Here is a 21365-nt window from a genome sequence, read left to right as displayed (position 1 = left end):
GGAAGTCACACCTGCTAGGGGGATGAGCACAGGCTCACCTCAGCTCAGGAGTGAGAGCAGCAAGTATGTGCTAAGAAAGGAGAAGTAACAGACAGAGACTGTGACTTCAGAAAACCCTTCACTGCAATCCAGATGACAACATGAAGGCTTTTAAGCTGTGAATTGAGCAGGCAGCCAGCCTTAGTCATAGGTGTCTGTTTCACAAGGGAGAAAGTACTACTGAGGCACCTAATTAATCCTGAGCTTCACTCCAAGAGGGAAGCCTGGTACTGAGGACAGCAAATTTTTGTCACGCACTCCTGCTTCAGCTTCCAGGTCTGACAATCAGACATGCATCCTGGAGAACTCTACTAACCAGCAATCTTTTATCATTTCAGTAACACACCTGACATTTTTTGCAGGTAAATCTTTCAGGTCTGTAACCCAGTTGCTTCACTAGTTTTTCTCTGATAGGTGAAGCCCATCTCAGATGGTGGTGGCTCTAGTCAGTCACTGCTTTCTGCAGAAGGCAGGCAATTTGACTTTGAAGACTGCTCCAAACACACAAAAAACCTTGAACTACTGTAAAATTGGAAGTTTTAAAATTTCTGTTGGTGGTACACTGGGTGGAGGCAGACAGTAATGTAAGTTTTGTAACTGATTAAGGCAGGTATTTGCATGAGTCTCATCTGTTTATCACCAGGTTGTCCCCATGATGACTTGTACACATTTGTTATTAATCAGGAACATGTTGCTGCCCCTCTTTAATTGCAAAGTTAATTTCCAGAACAGCTCTCTTAATGCTTGTGAGGGATTGTTTTCTCTTTTCCAGCAATATCAGCTGGGCCTGAAGAAAGAGGATGGGGAAGAGCAGATGACTGAGGATATGGGCTCCCAGAGTAATCTCTCCATGGTGATGTTGGGGTAAGCAGTTCCCTCTTCTCCCTCTCAGTCTTAGCCCTACTATCCCCTCAGCAGCGTCACCACAGGTCCCAGTGGACCAGATGGAGAGACAGACCAGGGAAATGATCAGCATTAAAACAGAACCTTTTCCTAGTGAGACCATTTCTGCCACACCAGCTCACAGTGTCCTACCTGACTGCATGATCAAGGCTGCCTTTACAGTCAGTGCATGTTCACAGGTGCCTGCCCTGCTGTCCCTCCCAGCTGTGTCACCCTCTTCCTGGCCCAGCCCTGCAACCTCACCCCTTCTCTCCCTTCTCTGGCAGCAGGGGAGCCACAGTGGGCTCTGGGCTGAGCCAGCCCTGCCACCACCAATGGAAAGGAGCAGGCAAGGTCCATCCCCTATTTTCCATTCTTACAAGGAGGGATGGGGAGTCCTGAAAAGACCATGATTTAAATGAAGGTTATGCTGATATTTGGTTTAGACCCCTCAAGTGAGCCATATATAGCAGTTTTATGGCAGTTTAAGCTTAAAGATGGGAGTTAAAAGATTTTATTTTCCCCTTGCTTACTGCCATTCCTGTGCTGTGGGTACCCATAGATTTGACAGGGAAAAAATGGTTTGTTTGGAGGTGGGAATTATGCAGAATATGTGTGACTGTGCAATAAATTACAGCTTTCTATCATAGATCAGTTCTTGATAACACACACAGCACAGTGAAATGTTTCTCAGATTTCTACTTTGCTGATTGTAGGAAATCAGAGATAACATATCAGGGCTCAATATATTCACTTGATCTTGTGTGGGTGAGGTCAAGCTACCATTGCTGAACTGAAGCAATTACTGCTGCAAAGGAAAAACCCGTTTTCACCTACAGAGCTGTGTGTTGTTGTAGGCTAAGATCAAGATTTGAACTTAAATTGAACATACCAGTGAGAAACGTGCTAATATAAATCAGTCCTCATAAGCCCAATACAAATTGTAACAGCAATCATTAAAGCAACACAGAGTACAAAAATATTACAGCTATGAAACTGCATGTTGTAATTACTGGTGTTATCTCAGTGCTTTATATTCCAAGTTCTCTGTTCTGAATACTATTAATGAATATTGATTTTGAGAACAGAAGAAGTACTTCTCAATATTGAAAATGGTTTAGCTGTATTTAAACTGAGACCGTTCCTTTCTTTTTTTTTTTTTTTCCTGCCTTGGCTGTATTTTTCAACCCCCATCTAACAGCAGCTGTGATTTATTTTTAGCTTCTTTTTTTGCATATTTAAAAGGGTGTTTCCGTATGGTGTGAAGCATGAGCTAGTGCAGCAATTAGCTGGCAAAGAGACTGAGCTTTACAATTGCAAGTAAGTCAGAAAATAATTTTTGCTGTGAATCAAAGACATCTACACCAAGTGAACAGTACGCCTCGACTGTACACATACTTTAGATGTCTTAATTCCATGGGCCCAGTGGAGTATACAAACTGAATTCAAAAGAGGACATCCAGCAGCAAGTTTAAATGCCTATAACACAAAAATATTGGCTGTGTTGTAGAGCTGTCTTTTAATTCATAATATATGAATAAAATATTGCAGAAATCAGCAATATCCTTTCAGAAGTACTACCCTGTACATCTAATGGACCTTGATCCAAAGGCTACATTTCATCTAAACACAATGATCCATGCACAAAATATCTGGCTTTTATTTATAAATTGCAATGAACATTTCTTTTCCTACTCAGAATGGTTCTCTTTAAAGAAAAGGAAGCTCTGTCTTCCAAGAGATGATGAACAAGTGATTTTGTATTGTTTGGATAAGGTGCAGCAATCCTGTCAGTCAAGAAAAGTTACCCACAAGGAGTTTTAAGACTGTGACCGTATAAATGGCTTTGCCCTGCCATCTTCAACTAGGGAAGCAGCCTCCAGAAAATAAATTATGTGGGTATAGAGCAAACTCTTTTTACACTGCATCTTAATTAAGAATTAATTAACAAGTCCTCATAAAGAAATAATTAATTTCTGGATCTTATTTGCTTTTCTGTTGTATTATTCTAAACAAGTGCCTGGAGTTTCAGCCCTAAAAGACACAAAAAGCCTTTACAACCAGAGATCTCTTATTGGTACGCACCAGAATTTTAACAATATAAATCAGTGTTTGGGTTTGGTTTTTTTTCCATAGATATAAAAACCCTCAGACTTCTCTGTCTGGTAATTCTCTTTCAGGCAGTTAGTTTCTGACTTCAGTGGCCTCATCAGCATGGATGGGAAGGAAGGGCTTTGCTTCCCTATTCTGTTTTGCTTATTTCTGGTGGTTTATTGGTTTAAGCCGGCAGGCAGCCAAATACCGCCCAGCTGCTCCCTCACTCCCCACCAGTGAGATGGGGGAGAGAAAAGGAAACAGAGGTAAAAGTCATGAGTTGAGATAAACAGTTTAATTGAACAGAAAAGTAAAGAAAAATAGTAATATTGATAAAAGAATGTAGAAAAGAAATTATGCATGATGCAGTTGCTCACCACCTACTGAAGCAGTGCCCAGTGAGTCTCCAGGCAGGCCACCTCCAGCCGTCTCCCTCCAGTTTTACCACTCAGCAAGATGCCATATGGTGTGGAATGTCCTTCTGGCCAGCTGGGGTCATGTGTCCCAGCTTCTTGTGCCCCCAGCCTCCTTGCTGTCAGGGCAGAATGAGAAGCTGTAAAGACCTTGACTTAGGGTAAGCACTGCTCAAACAACCCAAACATCACTGTGCTATCAACATTATTCTCACCCTAAATCCAAACACAGCACTCTATCAGCTACTAAGAAGAAAATTAACTCTATCCCAGCCTAAACCAGGATAACCAGCACTTTAAAGTAGTTGAGCTGCTTCTCAAGGCAGACCAAGATTACTCTAGATGGCCTTCAACCCTTTCCAAACAGGACACCCTTTTACACAGCCAATTAATAAAACAGCAGTGGAGCCTGCAGAGACTCAGCCAGACACAGAAACCTGCCTTCCACTCAAGCTCCCTGAGCCCTCAGCTATCACTTCTGCTTGGCCCCTCTCCAGGCTGGATTAGATGCACCCAGCAGGGACACATGCACCCTGCCAGAGCCCCTCCACTGCTGTGTGGCTCAGACAGGGACAAAAAAGCTAGCTGTCTTCAGAGTGTAAAAATGAGGAACATTTTGGGGAAACACCTCAGAAAATACTGGGTATTAAGCAATGAATTGCCTAGCATCATAGTAAATCTCTGGCATGTGGGATAGACTCTAACTCCCTCACTGTTTGCAGCCACTCCTCTTTTGCTGTTCTGAGTATGTCTGCATTGCAGTCAGTGTTCACAGAAACACTGCCAGACTGGGTTAAGCTCACTCAACTCCTGCTAACTGCTGCTGCAGCAGCAAAAACCTCTGTTACAAATTCTGCTTCAGCAGATTTCTGCACGGCTTTGTGTTTTAAACTATCCACAGTGCAATTAGTCAGAACTTTTAAAAGTGAAGGTCCATAATCCATCAGCTGAGCTGAGAAGCCAGGAATTCAGATGATCAGTCCTTAGATGCAGGTATTTTATTTGGGCATCTAATTAAAAAACCCATCCAAACCAAATATAAAACCTAAAACAACAGCAGTACAATTTTGTAAATTTCTCTCTTTGAAAAGGTAGCAATTATCTTTGGTAATTTCATTCCCATGGCACATACTGCCTTTCTGCTTATCTCTGCTGAAATGCATTTTTCTAAACAAAACAAAGCTATTTTCTACCTCATACTCAATAGTTTTCAGTCTTGGTCTTCAAGGCTAAAGGTGAATTTGTACACAGTGCTCTCCAAGTCTCTATCTCTGTCATTACAACTCTGTTCATCCCAGGCTCTTCAGGGACCTGTTCCCTGTTTTACTCCCTGTAGTGCTTCTCTGACAGTGGCAGGAATGAGAGAAACTCAGGAGAAATAATTGGGATTTTGATTAGGTTTAGGCAATTCCAGGACCAAAGTTTCTGTCCTCCAGCTGCAATACTGAAGTCCTCCCTTACTGCAGCAGGAGGACCCCTACATACATGCCAAATTTCTGCAGAGGATCAGGTTCCTACATATTGCTTTGCATCTCTAGCAGATTTATTGCAGGCTGAAATTCTTCCCCCAGCACAGCACTGTGCTGCAGGTGTGCCACAGGACAGGCAGCACACCCTCCATCCCTGGTACATAATGCATCCCTGCCCTGTATGCATTAAACTTTCATGCATTTGCTGCCTTCCTGACATCAGCCCAGAGACAAGGCACAAATGTGTTGATTGATCCTGCAAGCATGAACCTTCAAGGCTCCAGAAGTAGAGACCTGCTCTGCATTCAGATTTCAGTTTGAATATTTCACCCTGTCTTTCTCACTCTGCATAGTCTTGAGAGAAGTCTTTTTATGGAGCAGGCACTGCGCAGAACAGTCAAAAAAAGGACCACTGCTTTCTTCATCTTTTTGTGAACACTTGCAGCATTCAGGGCCAGGTGAGGACACGGAGGAGGAGACTGCTACCCCATTGCATGAGACAGGGGCTGACAGGGGGCATGCCACCTTGTGAGTGGAGCCAAGTCAAGGGCACGTGCATCTTCATTCCAAGTGCATCGCAGCGGTACAGCCACCTTGGCACATCAGCTGCTTCAGACATTCCTGTCATCAAACAAGGGCCTGGTGGATTGAAAACTTGTCCTCATGCATGTCTGGTAGCAACTTGGGTTGCATGATGTAGCTCACCACTTTTGCTCCTTGATTCAGACAGCTGAGCAGAGGAACCTATAGCTGTTTTGAGAAAAAGGGGAGCCGTATTCTTCTGCTCCACTCCCAACCAACATCTCCCACATGATATCTGTGGCACTGGTACTGACCTGCTGTGGTCATGTACTGATGAGCTTGCTAAGGAAATGAAATCTCTGGACAGTTGAGAAAGTTTTCCTCTTTCATTCCTAGGTGATTAATTGTTTACCTGGTAATCAAATCGCCCTCTAAGTCTGTGACAGGAAAATAAGTCCCGATGATAAAGTACATTGTCAAGCCTGTCCTCATGTAGTTTTAATTACTTTGGGTGTTACAGCAGACAATTATTCCACATAGATTTTACTGTGGGTCAAGACATACACATAAAATTAACTGATTCAAAATGGAATACACTGCTTTTGTTAAGGACTATGCTTTTATCATTAAAGAAGGGAATAAAGCTGAAATAATTTATGAATGACAGCTGGAATATAGTATTGAATAGCAATGTGTGGAGCATGCTAGATAATGAAACTTAGAAAAATATTTTGATCATCTCTTTGCATCTAGGTGGTGGCATTGTTAAGAGCTATTCTTTCATCCTTGCAGTCACTTAATATGCAAAAACTGAATTAATGTCCTGTTATACAATTTCAGCTGTGGGAGAGCCATGCCTATGCTAATTTAATAAGAAAAAGCATACAGCTCATCATTTCTATCCATGACTTAGTCTGGGAAGGTAAAAATGGCACTAGTTCTCTGTGTACTATGCTACCCACAAAAAAGATTTCCTAGCACTGAGATGCCAAAAGCCCCCACCCTTGTCAGAATAGACATAGCATCTTACCAGCTACTAGGGCACAGCTTCTCCTCAGTGGGATGTGGGCTGGACCCAAGCCACTTCTGTTTTGTTGGGTTTTTTTCATCTTTCAGCCTCAAAAAAGAAACTTTGAAGGCAATGTCTCCCAAACATCTCTCTAGACTCAAGACATAAACTTCTGATGTCATAACATAATCATATCATAAACTATGTAAAAATAGAGCTTCTTCACACAATATGGACACAGGATCTCCAGCCCCAGCTGCTTCGCTGTTCAAACCATTCTTACTGACTGATATCACAGTCTGTAGCACATGGACAGGTCAGCAGCAAAACACTGAAATCTGCTGTGCTTGCATGTCTGAGAAGAGAATCAGAAATTTATAAGAAATGACCCTTATCTTCAGAGTGAGAAAAACCACAAGCACCATGATCCACCCTCACCCCCATCTGCTACCAAGCCTGCTGAAACCTCCGGCACACGCTGCTTCTGCTGCCTCACTGGAGGTGTTTGCTGATGGTTTTACCCCTCTGTGCCTCTGCTGTGAGAACCACACCAAAAGCATCAAAGGAAGGAAGACAGAAGTGACACTGCTCGAGTAGGGATTCTAGAAACTGAAGCCAGAAAATAGTGCTACTGTTAAATTTGACTGAAGTTTTCTCGGTATGAGGTAACCTACAAGGACTAGCCCAGAAAACACAATGCTAAATGCATTTGGCTGTCAATCACTTACACTTACATGATTAAATTATTGTTATATTCCTCCTCATTGACCTGTTTTTTTGATTATCATCACTTTGAATTCTTTTGTACCTAAATTTATAAGAGCAAGTCAGAACGTTAGGCCTTTCTTATACAGTTAGGATGTGATCTGCCTATAACCAGAGACATTCAGTTCCCTTGCTATCTACCCTCAATTTTAAATGTCTGCAAAACTGCAGCCAGCTTAACTGCATTTTGAATTACACAGCTGTGTAATTCAACTACACAACATGTTAGCAAAAGGCGCCTTTAAAATAGTTGAGTAAATTTTAAAAATGTCTGCATCTTCCTTCAAGTTTTTCCTGTTCCTCTCAAAAGTCAAACATGCCAGAACCTCAGGAGAAAGAAGGCTAATGGATTAAGTAGAACCATCTTGATTTGTGCTCACTGGGTAGCCAAACTGGCAACAGTGATGCTGAAACAGTGGCAAGAGTGATGCTGCTCCCAGACAACTGCACGGGTTTCCTAAAGGTGTTGTGGGTGAACACAACACTTCCATCCCTGGAAGTGTCCAAGACCTGGCTGGACAAAGCTCTGAGCAACCTGGTCTAGTGAAAGGTGTCCTTGTCCAAATCAGGGGGGTTGGAACTAGATGATCTTAAATCGCTTCCAACACAAACCGTTTTACTATTCTATGCAACCTAGAAGACAAGAGTGGTGTTTGGTATGGCAGTACAGCTTCCCTATCCTGAATGCAAGGTTGCAGCAGTTCCTTAGAGTAAATGCAGGGTAAGTGAGGTTTAACAAAGATGATTTACCAGTGATGCTGTGTAGGGCCTCACATTTGCAGACAGTGATCTGATGAAAGTATTAAAAAACAGGAAGATCTGATGAGCAGGCAGCTGTTACGGTCTAAAAGACTTTTTAAAACACACAGACAAGGTAAAGATCACCTCAATCCCCTCCTGGCAACAAAGCTCAACTCTAGGAGTTGATGGTCACCCCAGTGTTTGCTAATTGGGAAGAATTGTGGAGAAAATCTCATGTGTGAAAAATGCTTTGACACTGAATTGCTGATCTCTGCAAACACACAGGGTTTCCTGCTTGATAACTGGAATTAGATGGATGAAAAAAACAACAGTGATAATATTAACACACATTTATCCACATGTTCAGGGCTTCATAAGACTCCTATATTATAACCTAAAGCCACTGATGCTAAATAACTGGCTGGATGCTTCTCCCAGGTGCTGCATCCACCAGCTGATGTTGTCCCTATTCATGTAAAATCCCTCCCATAACATTCAAAACCCCATTGTCTGATGCTATTCATCCTGGTAACCATTCCCAGTCAACCAGACAGGTGTCAATCAAACTAATGCCTCACAACATAAAGCCAATCTGTCTAGGGTTGCAGGGTTTGAGCCAATTTAATTTAATTTATTAGAGTTGAAAGGAACCTTTGCCTCTGTGACAATGGGTAAGACAGTTTGTAATCATTCTCATTTAATTGATGAATGTAAACTTGGCACTTGACAATTAACCAGATGCATAAAGACACTAGGGATGAAATCCCAAGAGGATTTCACATGGTCTAAGGTTTACTTTCCTATAGCAAATTCATCTGCAGCCTTTCTCTGTTGGGCAAAGCTGGAGCCATTCAGCTGTGTCTCACAGAAACTGACATCCTCCACCCAGAGAAAAAATCTTGCTGTGAAGGAGAAGGCCCCAAGTCTCATCTCTGCTTTCAGTGTGTGACTGTGCTGAAAATAGACAGCTTGATGGCAATTCTGTAACCCCACACAAAACACCCCTACACTCCACAGGCTTTTTGCAATTGATGTACCTATGCACAAGTGAGGAACTTCTAAGTGTGCATTAGCTACAAAAAGCCTACAATAAATTAATTGTCTTACATTGGGCTGGTTTGAAGGAGCAATATTCCTCACTGGAAACAATTTTCTGTCCCACATATTTTCTGGTGCTGAAACTTAGCTTGTTTTTATAGTTTGTCCTTTATGGTTGCCTGATTTACCAACCCACTTTGATTAGCTTTTCAGTGTTAATTAATACACGTTTGCAACCCTTCTAATCACATATTGCTCAAGGGTGGCTATTCTAAAATCACAGATTTTAAGTCCAGGGTGCATCATTGCAGGCTTCAGCATAACTCTCTAGAATTTTACCTTTGCCATGGGAGCAGAGGCTGAACAATTCTCTGCTGACTGAATGTGAGAGGTTTTTTTAAGGAAGGAAATCTAATCCTGATTTAAAGATTTAATGTGAGAGAGAAGCTAACCACATCCTGTCATAAGGTGTTTCATTGGTCAAGATCTACATTTTATTTTTAGGTTGAACTTGCCCAGCTCCAGCTTCCACCCATAAAGCCACTGTTAGAACTTTGTTTTCTGAACAGTGTTATTTATAGCCTGTGACAGATCTCTTCAGCTATCTCCTCATTTACAAGCTAATTAGATTTTTTATAGATATTTCTAGCTCCCTCACCCAAAGAAAAGCCCTGGAGGACAGCTGTGGTCCTCTCACTCATGCCTCTACCTCTCAGCAGTGTCATCTGATCTGCACAGAAGCTGTTTCTCACCAGTGCAGTCCCCTCTTCATGGGGACAAAACTTTCAGGGCCATCAGACTGTCACAGCCCTCAGCACAGCCTGCTCTGCTGACTGTCCCAGCAGCACCAGCAAGGGCTCTCTTGCCATTCTCCCACCACCCTCCTGATGTGCAGCCTTTGAAGCCTGGATGTTATTTGAGCAGTGGGTTGGTGACTGCTGTGTTTCTCCTGTCATCTCCTGCTCCTTGCAGCCTGCTGTTAGTCCTCAGAAGCCACACATCCCACCAGGAGCTAAACCCACCACCTAAGAGGCCACCCAAATCCTTTGTATAATCCCTCATCCCTCCATCAGTCCCCACCTGAGGAAACCTATAGTTACCTGAGTATTTCTATTTTTATTTTAAGTTATTGACACATAATTTGCCTTTTTTCATCACTTTAGTCCAAGAGTTTATAGCTCAACGGGAGCTGTTCTGGATGGGAGTCCATGCAGTATATGTGAGTTTAGTGTGCTTACCCCTGCTCTGTTCTCTGGTGTCAGTCCAATCTAAAGAGGCTTTAACACTGTATTTAAAGTGTTTACATGTTCCATTATGTAATGTTTGCCTTCATTCTGACGTGCTTCAGATCTGCTCTCCCTCCTTCCCTCCTTTTCCCTTCCCATTTCCTCTGCCTGCAGCCTACGCTTTCTGTCTGCCAGCTATAAAGAGATTTCAGAATTTTAAAAATAGCTATTTAAAAGCAACAAACCAAGGCTGAAATGGAATACAGCAGGCAAGAACTGCTCGAGGGAAGCTCACTAAGTCAGAATACACCAGGGCTTTCCTCCAGGGTTTTACTGGTGACTTTGTGTAGCTGCTTAGACCTAAATCTACACATTTAGCTGAACCATCACCATGAGAGATTTGTCCTTTATCTAAATAAAGACATAATTGCAATAATTGCAGGTTTACTTTTGGAAGAGGAATTCCAGATACAAATTAATTTAAACCATGTTTTATTATATATTCTTCTCACCATGAAATTTTATTTTCCCCTCATGAGAGTTTATGGGCTAAATCTGGATTTAGATGCTTCTGTTTGAACAAACAAGCTCAAGAGATTTGGCCCCATGGTATTTAATGAAAAAGAAAATGTCATGAGGCCCTCCCCTTTGGAAATAACCAGTTGAGTAAAGATTAATGAAGATATATTCATGTCCACACTGTCCCCTGCAGAGAGGTTAGGAGGAATATTCATCATATACATCAGGATTAACTCAGTTTCTGCTGTAGCATTGCAGTTCTCCTGAAATTGTATAGCTACTGACCTACTTTTCAGGTGGTTTGGTGGAAGTCACTAGAAATCCTTCTGGCATTTCAGCACCAGCAAACTATAATGTTTTACAGGGACAGAGCATCTTCTGAAATGGAAAAAAATAAAAAACTGAGTCACAAAATAGAAACTGAATCCTCAATGCTGGGAAAAAACAAGGATAATTTTCACAACAAGTACACACAAGGAATGAGCTGACGTGGAAATGCCCAACAGGAATTTTTCTCAAAGGGCAGTCTCTGCAACCCCAGATATGTTATAATCTTTGATGACCTTCTGCTGCTCTTTCTCTTTTTACAAAAAAGTTTCTGGAAGATCTTTCTTTCTCTCTCTTTTTCTCTTTTTCTTCATGCAAAATAGCAGCTCTACTAAACCCAGGCTTATGTGTATATAAAATTACACCAGCTAAATGTTGGACACCACAGTCTATCTCAGTTGAATATATTAATTCTTGAGGTTGAAATAACACCAGCTTTCTCCATAGCCCTTGCTCCCTGCTAAGGCAGTTGCTCAGGAAGGCAGTGTTGGAATATTTACCAGCCCAAGAGGAAGGTGGTAAAAGCCCAGGACAGATCCCTGTTTGACACCTTCCAGCACTGTTTGCCCCTCAAGCTGTGCCCATGGTAGATGGATGCTGTCAAACAAGGTGGTGCAGGGCACCAGGCCTGGAGACACAAACTTCTCTCTCTGAAACAAAGACAAAGCAATACCTGATTCTGATGGCAACAGAGACATGTGAATTTATACAAAGCAAATCCTTAATCACTCTCTTTAACATAAGAAAGATTTCTCATAAATTAAACCCAAGCAGATTATCATCTTAAGCTCTTTAAGGATTTGCTTCTGATTTCATAAAATCAGCCTCAAGAGAAAAGTGGAACAACCTTTTCTGTAGCTGCATTGGGAAGTCCTGAAGTATGTTCTTTTACAGCAGAATCTTGGGCAGACATTGTAACTGCTGTATCACTACCACTGTGATGGCAAAATTATCTCCTGCCTTGCTTTAGTCCTTTGAGGAGTTGGTGATTAGAGAGCAGGCTTCTGCTTCCCTGCACTGGCTGCACAAGGGCTGCCCCAGAAAAGAGGGCATGAACAAAACACCCAGGCAGCTCAAAGCCCACATTGATTTGTCTTGGCCAGTAATTACATTAACATCTCTGTGGTATGGTTATACAGTGCAGCCAGTGGGGAAGGGGAGGAAAAGGATCCAGTGAAGAAGAAAAGACACAAGTCAGCAATTCAGCTGTTACACTGCAGTTTGACAGATACATAAAAAATTTGTTTCTTCGTGAATGTTTCTCCATCAGCTCTTAAGATCTGGTCACCAGTTTGAGGAATTGAGGAAAGTAAAATAATCCCATTTTTAAAAATTATTATTTGGGCTCATTGATGTAAATGCTGTGATAAGTCAAAAAGTGGTGGCACCAGCACAGCACTGAATCAGGGAGCAGAGTGTTTCAGCTGCTTGCTGCAGCTAGAGGGAAATCCTCTGTTGCTGTGTCCTCATTGCTGTGGATAGGACCAGTGACTATGTGGAAGAGGGAAGGTTTTCTCTCCCTCTGCCCCTCCATTGCTTTCAGGCCCTGTCCACACTATTGCTGCATGGGAATTTATCTGCTGGTGTAGGAGAGGTGTTAAGCAGGGGGGCAACCACTGTATGTGCCAAGTGGATTACAGGGTTATAGGAGCTTCTCTACATTATTCTTCTGTTACCCTACCTGGTAGTTAGAGATGGGGAAAACAGATTTTACTGTAGTTGAAACAGCCACAAAACAGCCCCCAAAAAGTGTCCCAGAGGGTACCCCATGGAGCATGCAAGGTGGCAAAGCAGGAGCAGGCTATGCAGCTTGTAGCAAAACGGTGTCTGAAGATGCCAAAAAAAGGGGTTGCACACCAGGATTGTTCCAGCCAACACAGGACAACTGATCCCCCTCTAACAGGTTCCTTGAAAGTGAGATAATATTAACCAAGAAATTAACTTGGCTTATTTTTTTTAATTTACCTTGTTACAAAAAGAAAAAAAAAAAAAAAACCAAAAGCAGAAACAAAAAGAAGTTAGCAGACATTTTTGAGAGTGAATGTTGCATACTGATATAGGGTAATATCTGACAGTGAAGACTCTTCAGAAAATTGAGATTTAACAGCTTTCCTAACATTAACACTGTACTAAATCAAAATATTTACTCCTCTTCCTGTATAGCTTTAGCTATATTACTGACCAGATAGCCTTTGAAACAGAAAGACCCTTTTATCAAAAAGGAAATAGTTCCAGAGTTTGCCTGAGGCATATGTCCTTCCACAAGATTTAGAAAGGTGGGAAAAGAAAGTAGAACAATCATTCATCTAACTTATTTTAAAATTATATATATATATATATATATATATATATATATATATTGCATTTTTGTATTTCAAACAATGACTTGTTCAAATTTTATTATGTCTATGTAATGGATTTTGTTTGCTTGTCATTTTAAATACATCCCTGTCTTGGAGCACCTGAGGTATGTATTTAGTCCAAAATTAATTTCTGCAGTTTTAATTAATTATGATTCCTGTATTAAAAATTAACTTCAAAGGTTATTTTTTAAGTATTTTTTCTTATTTGTAGGATATCAACAGAAATAGGAGATGTACATACCTGTAAAAATCTCTCTTGATGTTCAAAAAATTTATTAATTTTTTTTAGGTCTCCCAGGCTTTATTTCTGATTGCTTCATAATACAATGTCATTTGAGAAGTCTGAAAGAAAAAAAAAACAACAAAAAACCAAAAACCAAACTATTGCAGACTTTAAGGGTAGAAAGACAGTATGGGGTCCATGGTATCACAGTTGTGGAGCAAGCCTGGCTCAGCTCAGCTCCTTGGTGCTTTCCATGAGCTGATGGCCCTGTGGCACTGTCCCCACCTGCAGCCCTTCGGGTGATGCTCCCTGTCAGGCACAGGCCATGGGACCCACCCCAGCCCAGTGTGGAGCTGCCATGGAACTAAGAACCTCTAATCAGACCTCCAGCTTCCTGGAAAGAGAGGTGGGAAAGGCCAACTGCTTCAGGCTGCAATCCTTCAAACCTCTTCCCAAAGCAGTCAGCTGTGAAAAGAAGTCACAGTGGTGGAGCAGTTGTCATTCAAATGGAGCATTTGCCTGAACTCCTGTCACTAAATCCCTCTTTCCCCCCAGGACCTGAGCCCTTACTTGCCCAGACCTTGAACCACTTAAACAAACCCTGCCCTTTCCTACTTGGGGTGGGAAGGGCTTGGATTTCTACTGATTTCTGGTCTCAGAGCAGGGCAGTACTCACCTTGAGAAATGTAAATCTCTTCGTGCACCACCACAGCTCTTGCTCCCAGCTAAGACCTCAGCACTCCTTCCTGCTCTCCATATTTCTCTGGTGTCTTTGTGAGTAATAATTAATCATTCTTAGCCTAAAGACAAGGAATTTGTTCTAGCCTCTGCAAGAATCAACCCTTTACTTCAGTATGTGAGAGAGTGGTGCTGGCATTGATTTGCCTTTCAAAATTTTCAACGTGGTTTTGGGGTTTTTTTGACAAAAGGCTACATTAGAGCATTAATGATCACAATATGTTCAGGTTTGTTACACTTAGCAGGTGGGCTATTAATTGAAATGAGTATTACTGAATTTGAAAAATCTTTTTTTCTACTCAGTTTTGATTTGCTTCCAAATACCTGCCCTGTGGTCAGACCACATACTTGTAATGGGCTGCTCTGTGGTAATGAAGCTCTTGACAAGGTTTTTTGCATGTTTTTAAAGATCACTTCAGTCTCTATACAGCAGCATCTCTGTTCATATTTAGCAATGGGAAATCAGTCCTTCATTTCCCAAGGCCAGCAGAATGTCCTGAGCTTTACTGCAGCAAACTAAAATTTAGAAGTACATATACATAGAATGGGAGCTCAGACAACTAAATAATTTGTAGATTCAAGCATGATGCTTGTGACTGTCATTAGAAACCATTTTGCCATCCTAGCAATTACATTCAGATGGGTTTTGGGTCAAACTCACTTACTGTATTGTTTCTTCAAGAAAATGAGCTCTATGAGCCTACATGTTTCTGCCTAGCAGTTTAAAAATATTGATGGAGGATTACATTACAGCAGCCTTAAAGATTTTATTTAAGGTAGTTATGGAAAAAAATGAAATAGTTTCTAGCTGTGAATATAGATTGCAATTATTTTTAACACCTAGCAACCAATTTTATGACTGAATAATTTTTATGCAGATTTCTAATACTTGTGGGGGAAAAAAGCATGATTTTGATGTAATTTTCTGAACCAAAATATTTTCTCAATCAGGTACAGTCATTAGTTTTAATTTCTTATTTTTGTTCTCTTTCCCAGCCAGCATCTACAATCAATACCACAGATGAATCATTAGTACCACTTCTCCAGTTTCCTAGTGGAAGTCTAATGGATGAAAGTCTATTCAAGGTGGAAATGTTTCCCTTTGTCTCATCCAGGCCATTCCTGAAGCTAAGAAGAGGTAAAATATTATGAACAGCCATATTTTTCAGCAACAAATCAAGTTACAAATAACAACCAAATACTCCTGAATAGCAATTCTGCAGCACTGTCAGCTAAAATGCTGCCATGGACACCTGCTCACTCCCTCTAAAAATACATTTCTGGATTGTGTCACCAGAATTAATGAGCCTAAAACATCTAATGTCTCATGACAATAGGATTCCTGGGTGGAAAGCTGTGTGTGGAAAAGTGCTGGGCAGATGTACTGCAGCCCTTGCTCTGCTGCCCTGCAGCTGTGCTGCTGAGCAGTAATCACAGCCAAGCCAAGGCACTCCAAGGCTGGAAAGGTGATGGAAGCCACAGCTGGGTCCCAGCTAGGAAGAGCAGTTATTTGCTAAGGCTGAACATGGGTCCAGGTGCTGCTCAGCAGATACAGCAACTTCTCTCCTTCCTCCTTGGTGGAAAGCATGGAATTGAGCTACCCCCAGGGCTGGCATCACCAGCAATGGCTTTGTCCATTTGTCACTGTCATATTTTCTGAAAAATCCCCTCGCCAGGATTTCTTCTCCTGGGAAGCTGAGAAGCCTCAGAGAAAAATGAAAACAATAATTATCTGATTCGCTTCTCCTGTGTTTTGCTGCTTTGGAATGTGGTTTGGACATGGTTTACCAACTGGTCATTGTTTCATTGGTTTCATCTGAATTGTTTTGACTTTATGACCAATCCCAGTCCAGCTGTGTTTGGACTCAACTGTGAGTCCAAACACAGTTTGTGACTGAAAGGAGTCACAGGTTTTTCATTATTATCTTGTAGCCTTCTGTAAGTATCCTTTCTCTATTCTTTAGTAGAGTATTCTTTAATATAATATAGTAACATAAAATAATAAATAAGCCTTCTAAGAACATGGAGTCAGATTCATCTTTCCTCCCCACGACGGGGGACCCTGAAAATACCCCATCCATTTGATACATTTCTCTCCTTTGGAGGAAGCCTTGCCCAACATCTCAGCCAGAAGAGTTTCCTTGCCCTCAAGGCCTCAGCACTAACCAGGCAGCAGCACTAACAATGCCTGTCTCATCTCACCCAGTCAAATTGGCCACGCCGGGAGCCGCTGCTTTGACAGAACGATTTTACACGCCTCAACCGTAATGTGATTTGTCATTGCTTTCAGAGATGTGGTGTGCAGCCATCCAGGCTTTCATGGGGTCTTTTGGCCTGTAAGAAAGTTCTGTTGGATTACTTGCTCTCTCCCCTTGACTGTGGCAGCTTCTCCCTGCAAGCCCCCATGCCTTCCTTCACATCCTCTTCTTGTCCCTAATGGTGTGATTTCCAGAGATGATGGTATCCTCAGGCCCTTCTGCTCCTTGAAGGAGTAGGAATGCCCAAGCCTCTTGAAAACCAGGCCAACAATAGAGAGAGGAGTTATTGCAATCTTTGTGGATAGCTCCAGGCCATGTCATAACTCACTCTGTTAAGTGAGGACAAAGCCCATGCTGGAGGGATGAGCAGTCAGAAGTGATGCAGGCCTGGCATGAGGAAAGAAACACATCAGTCTATTTGAACTTTTTTTGCAGTGTGTGGTGAGAGGGAGCTCAGCAAGGATGAACGTCTTCCCTGTCTTAAGGCAGGTAGGGCACACTTCATCCCAGGAACTGGCAGGGGTGAGGGACATTGAAAAAGCTGATTTAAACCTGTGGTGCTGCTCTGCATTAGGAACTCACGGGAAATTTACACTTGTGTAGTTTACAGTTGCATTCTCTTAATAATAAGGTTTGCTACACTGTGTACAAATGATAATTAGGGGACATACCTCAATACATCTTCAAAAGGTACTTGTTTCCTCAAAGTGCAGAAGCCTGCAGGCTGAGAACTGATTTTTCTCCAATTTTATTTACTAAAACTTCTTTGATGAGTATTTCTACATGAATAAGAGATGTGGAACCAGGATCATGTTTATATAAAATAGGAGTGAATTTAGGGATTGCAGCAAACTGCAGCACTTCCAGCTCCTGCAGAGTTTGTGTATTCCTGGTTTAACACGTGTAAATTGACCTCTCAAGCTGCATCTGGGAGCACCTAAGCATATCCAGTGGCTCGATCCTGCCATAAGGGGGAAGTCTTGTTCCTTCTTTTCCTTCTCCTCTAACTCAAACTTCTTCCCAGCCAAAGAGCCTGCCCCCTCATCTGTGGTGGCTCTGGAGTTTATTTGATTTGCCTGTGAGCTGGTACAACGCAATGACACAGCAGAAAACCAAGCAGCTGTTTCTTTCAGGGTCACGTTTCTGCTTGGTTAGTGACCAACACTGGTGACTTGAAGGGCTTCATTCATTCATTCACAGGTAGCAGGGCTGACAAAAGACAGATGATGGGATTGCATGTCTGGGAACACCTCCACCAGAGTGGCCTCCTCTGGTGGAGGTGAACTGCTGGCTTAGTGATTGCACTCCTAGGAAAATGAAACCTAAGGTGTCCAGCTTGAGCACCAAAAGCCATTTTAGGCATCTGAAAATGCAGTTTAGTAAAACAACCTACTTAGCACAAGCACAGCTGAGGCCAGTCCTGTGCCTCTGGAGCAGAATGTCTCCAGAGCTTCTCCAAGCCCTGCTGCCCCCCTGCCTGCCCCTGACACTCTTCCCACGCTGGCTGGCAGAAATTTGTATTCTTTTGCCTTCCCTGGGAACAGGTCCAGCTGAAAAGTAACTTCTGCAGCCAGCTCACTTGCAAAGAGCTGTGACAGTGGGATGCATGGCAGACCAAGGGACAGAGATGGGCTGTTCCAGGCTGAGTCAGAGCAGAGCCTGTGTGTGCCCAGCTGCTCCTTACTGCTGCTCTCACAGAATGCTGCAAGTCAAAGGCTGTGACCTCTAGCAGCACATGCTGTGCTTCAGCTGTGCCTGTGTTAGCCTTCTGCCCTAACTACCACCACCAACAGGCCCTTGGACAAGAGGTTGAATTGGGTACTTGGGATTTCCTCATTCTTGACTGGGAGAAAAAAGACAGTGGAAATGCCTGAGATGGAGGGTGGGTTGCTGCTATGTGTGTACATTACTTGTATGTTATTTACTTCTGACTATAACCGTGACATTACACAATGTAAATGCAATGTAGGCTTCCAAGGCTCCAGATGTCCTTCCTCTCCTGGTCCTGTACAATATTTTTTTACACTCCTTTGTTGCATTTTGGGTCATGCTAAACTGTAAGTCCTTGTGGCAGAGAGCACATCACCAGTATGAGGTACAATGCCTCAGATAATGGAGCTCTAGCAGCAGTGGGGGCCTTGGGGAGTGTCTGTCACAGAAATGAAGGAAGGAAGAGTTTCCCTCCTGCAGCAGAATTAGTCATGTCTGAGATTGCTTGATTTTTGCCAGCCTTTTTGATGGACTTCATCTTTGCCTGTTGCCCATGCAGCTCCTATCCCTCTATCTCCACCAGCTACCCATCACCTTTAGACACCCCTCCGACTCCTCTGTTTTGATTCCAAGCCTGATCCTTCCCTTCTGTCAAAAGATCACAAGCTCCTGTCCCTCATTCTCTGCATCTCTCCTTTCTGACCTCCCTGACCTTCCTGACCAGCCTGTCTGCCACTAGGGCTGCAAAGCAAAGTTAGGTAATGAGCAAACTCCACTTCCCCAGATTTAAAAGAGAAACATCCAACATTGGCTTCTTCCGAAATGCAGAAGCAGAAAAATTAAACCAAAAAGTACTTGAAGCTGGAGGGCAAAGGGGAGATGAGAGGTGGGAGAAAAGAAAGGAAGAGGCTAGCAAAAGCCACCCCTCTCCTTTGGAACTGTCTTTGGCTTTGTTCCCATTTTAGCAGGAGTACAGGTTAAGGTGAGAGTCCAGATTGCTATGGTAATACCTTTTAATAACATATTAGTAGTGACTCTTGCTAAAAGCAAGTAGATGGACTTGATTAAGTTTATGATTATTGAAAGGTGTTTTTCAACTAATTAAATCCAAATAAACTAACTATCTGGAGGAACCAGGAATGTCTACAGTAGGGTTAAAGAGATGGAGAGTTCCTCTGGGTTTCAGTGCTCTGGCATGCTTTGTGCACCCCTTGTACAAGACTCAATGAAAAGTGTATTTTGCTGATGACATCGAACTGTGCCAAAAGATACTGCTGAAGGGGAGTAGCTGCTAGAACATTTGTTTCCAGTCTTTTTGGACCTACAGCCTACCGTTAGCCTCCAACATTTCCTACAAATCACAATTTCATAATTCATACTTTAAACTGAAAACACTACAGAGGCACCAAATGGCTATGACAGCCTACCACTCTTATAGGACATCAACAAGGCTTGAGTGGAGCAGAAGAATCACCAGTCAAGAATGAAGGAATGCAGAGGTGGAACAAAAGTGCTGCTTCAAGACTCCACATGTGCAAATCTTCACTGACTACAGAAACCAGTTGAAGGTGAAAGAGTTAGTCTCTGGGGTAGTTGGGTTCATTGCAGTCTCACCATGTGGGATGTGGATACAGATGTTAAGGGTTTCACAAAGTCTTCTTGATTCTAATGGAATGATTTGATGAGAACTTTCTGCAAGAACTGCAGGTAAAAGAAACCAGAGAAAACAAAGTCTGAGAAAAACATCCTTAGGTCATCTACAGTGGGCCAGTATAGTGGCATGTCAGGAACAGAGAAGAAAGGCAACACCAGACTGGTAAAACAGCAACCATCAGCTTTATTCTGGCAGGTTACATGCCAGAATAACATGCATTTTGTTGCAGGGCTCACGTGGACAAACTGGGATGAACTGGACTCTGCTAATCATGGACTACTGTCACCCAGTGCAAACAGAAGTTGTTGGATAAAGAGCTCAAAGAAGGTTAAAAAAAATTTTAAAAAGGTTAATAAATCAACAGACGAACCCAACAGCTGGCAATCATGAAAGGCGGGATGAGGAAGGAAAGGATCAGCTCTGAGGATTCATTGGATGGATACACATGGAGATAATACACTGAGCTGTAATCTTGACAAAGATTAGGTGAAAATGAAAATGCTGATGGTATTGCTGTACTTGGATTTCAAAAAAAAAAAAAAAACCCAAGCAACCAACTAAGCAACAAACCAGCACTTTCCTGCAAAGGCAAATCCTTGCTTGGAAAACACCAACAGCAGATCTAGACTCAAACCTTGAGCCAGCCACGCATCTGACAGCACTGCTACTGCAGAATGGCATATGGGGCTTAAACTTATTCTCAGGAAGAAAGAGCTCACTGGGTATTAAGTCAGTCCTTACATAGGGGTGGAAACTCAAAGTAATTGTGCAATTTCCCTAAAAAAATCCCCAGAGATCTCAGTTCGGTATTTTGCTTTTGCAGCCTTTCCTGCCTTTGCTGTTACAGCGCTTTTCGCTTGCAATCCTTGCGCTTCCCTGCATCATGTAAAAATACGGTTGTTTCTTTTGCCTAAAGACCTTGGTACAACATTCAAAAGCCACCAGTAACTATGCCGAGGTTCCTTTTGCCAAAATACCTGTCTTCTTCAGTCACGCTCACTTAACGAGGAGGAAAAAATCCCCAAGACCAGGATGCTTCAATTCCTCCTTTTTAGGCCGGGCACCAGAGCATCCTCCAGCCGCGCAGCCCGCTGTGCAGCAATCGGGGCGGCGGCCCCAGCATCCGCCGCCGCAGTGCCGGGCCGGCCGCAGCTGCTCCCCGCTGCTCGAGGGCGGCCAAGGCCCCCGGGGCCGCGGCAATGCCGCAAGGTGGGCAGCGGAGCGAGGCGCTGCGGCGGCAGCCGTGCCCCGCAGCCTCCGCAGGGGCGCGCCGGGCCGCGCTGCGCTCGCTGCCGGCCCGCGGCGCCGCCGCCGCCTCCATCGCTCCGCTGCCGCCTCCATCGCTCCGCCGCCGGCCGCCGGGCGCGGGGACATG

General features: G+C 42.9%; 1 long non-coding RNA gene across 3 annotated transcripts; it reads right to left on the bottom strand.

Annotated features, from left to right (window-relative positions):
* Positions 1–3404: 3404 nt before the first annotated feature.
* Positions 3405–21336, bottom strand: LOC127059195 (uncharacterized). 3 transcript variants are annotated; one of them, XR_007776812.1, is made up of 4 exons: positions 13649–21237; positions 11545–11694; positions 11003–11095; positions 3405–3547 (listed from the first exon to the last, which is right to left on the bottom strand). It is a non-coding gene; the product is annotated as an uncharacterized LOC127059195 (long non-coding RNA). The 3 variants fall into 3 exon arrangements; XR_007776811.1 differs by lacking the exon at positions 3405–3547 and having other exon boundaries at positions 9873–11095; positions 13649–20037; positions 20968–21336; XR_007776810.1 differs by lacking the exon at positions 3405–3547 and having other exon boundaries at positions 9873–11095.
* Positions 21337–21365: the final 29 nt, after the last annotated feature.

The sequence above is a fragment of the Serinus canaria genome, chromosome 2, assembly GCF_022539315.1.
Source record: "Serinus canaria isolate serCan28SL12 chromosome 2, serCan2020, whole genome shotgun sequence".
Taxonomy (NCBI): Eukaryota; Metazoa; Chordata; class Aves; order Passeriformes; family Fringillidae; genus Serinus; species Serinus canaria.
The sequence above is the reverse complement of the archived record's forward strand: the minus strand, read 5'-3'. Positions and strand labels throughout refer to the sequence as shown.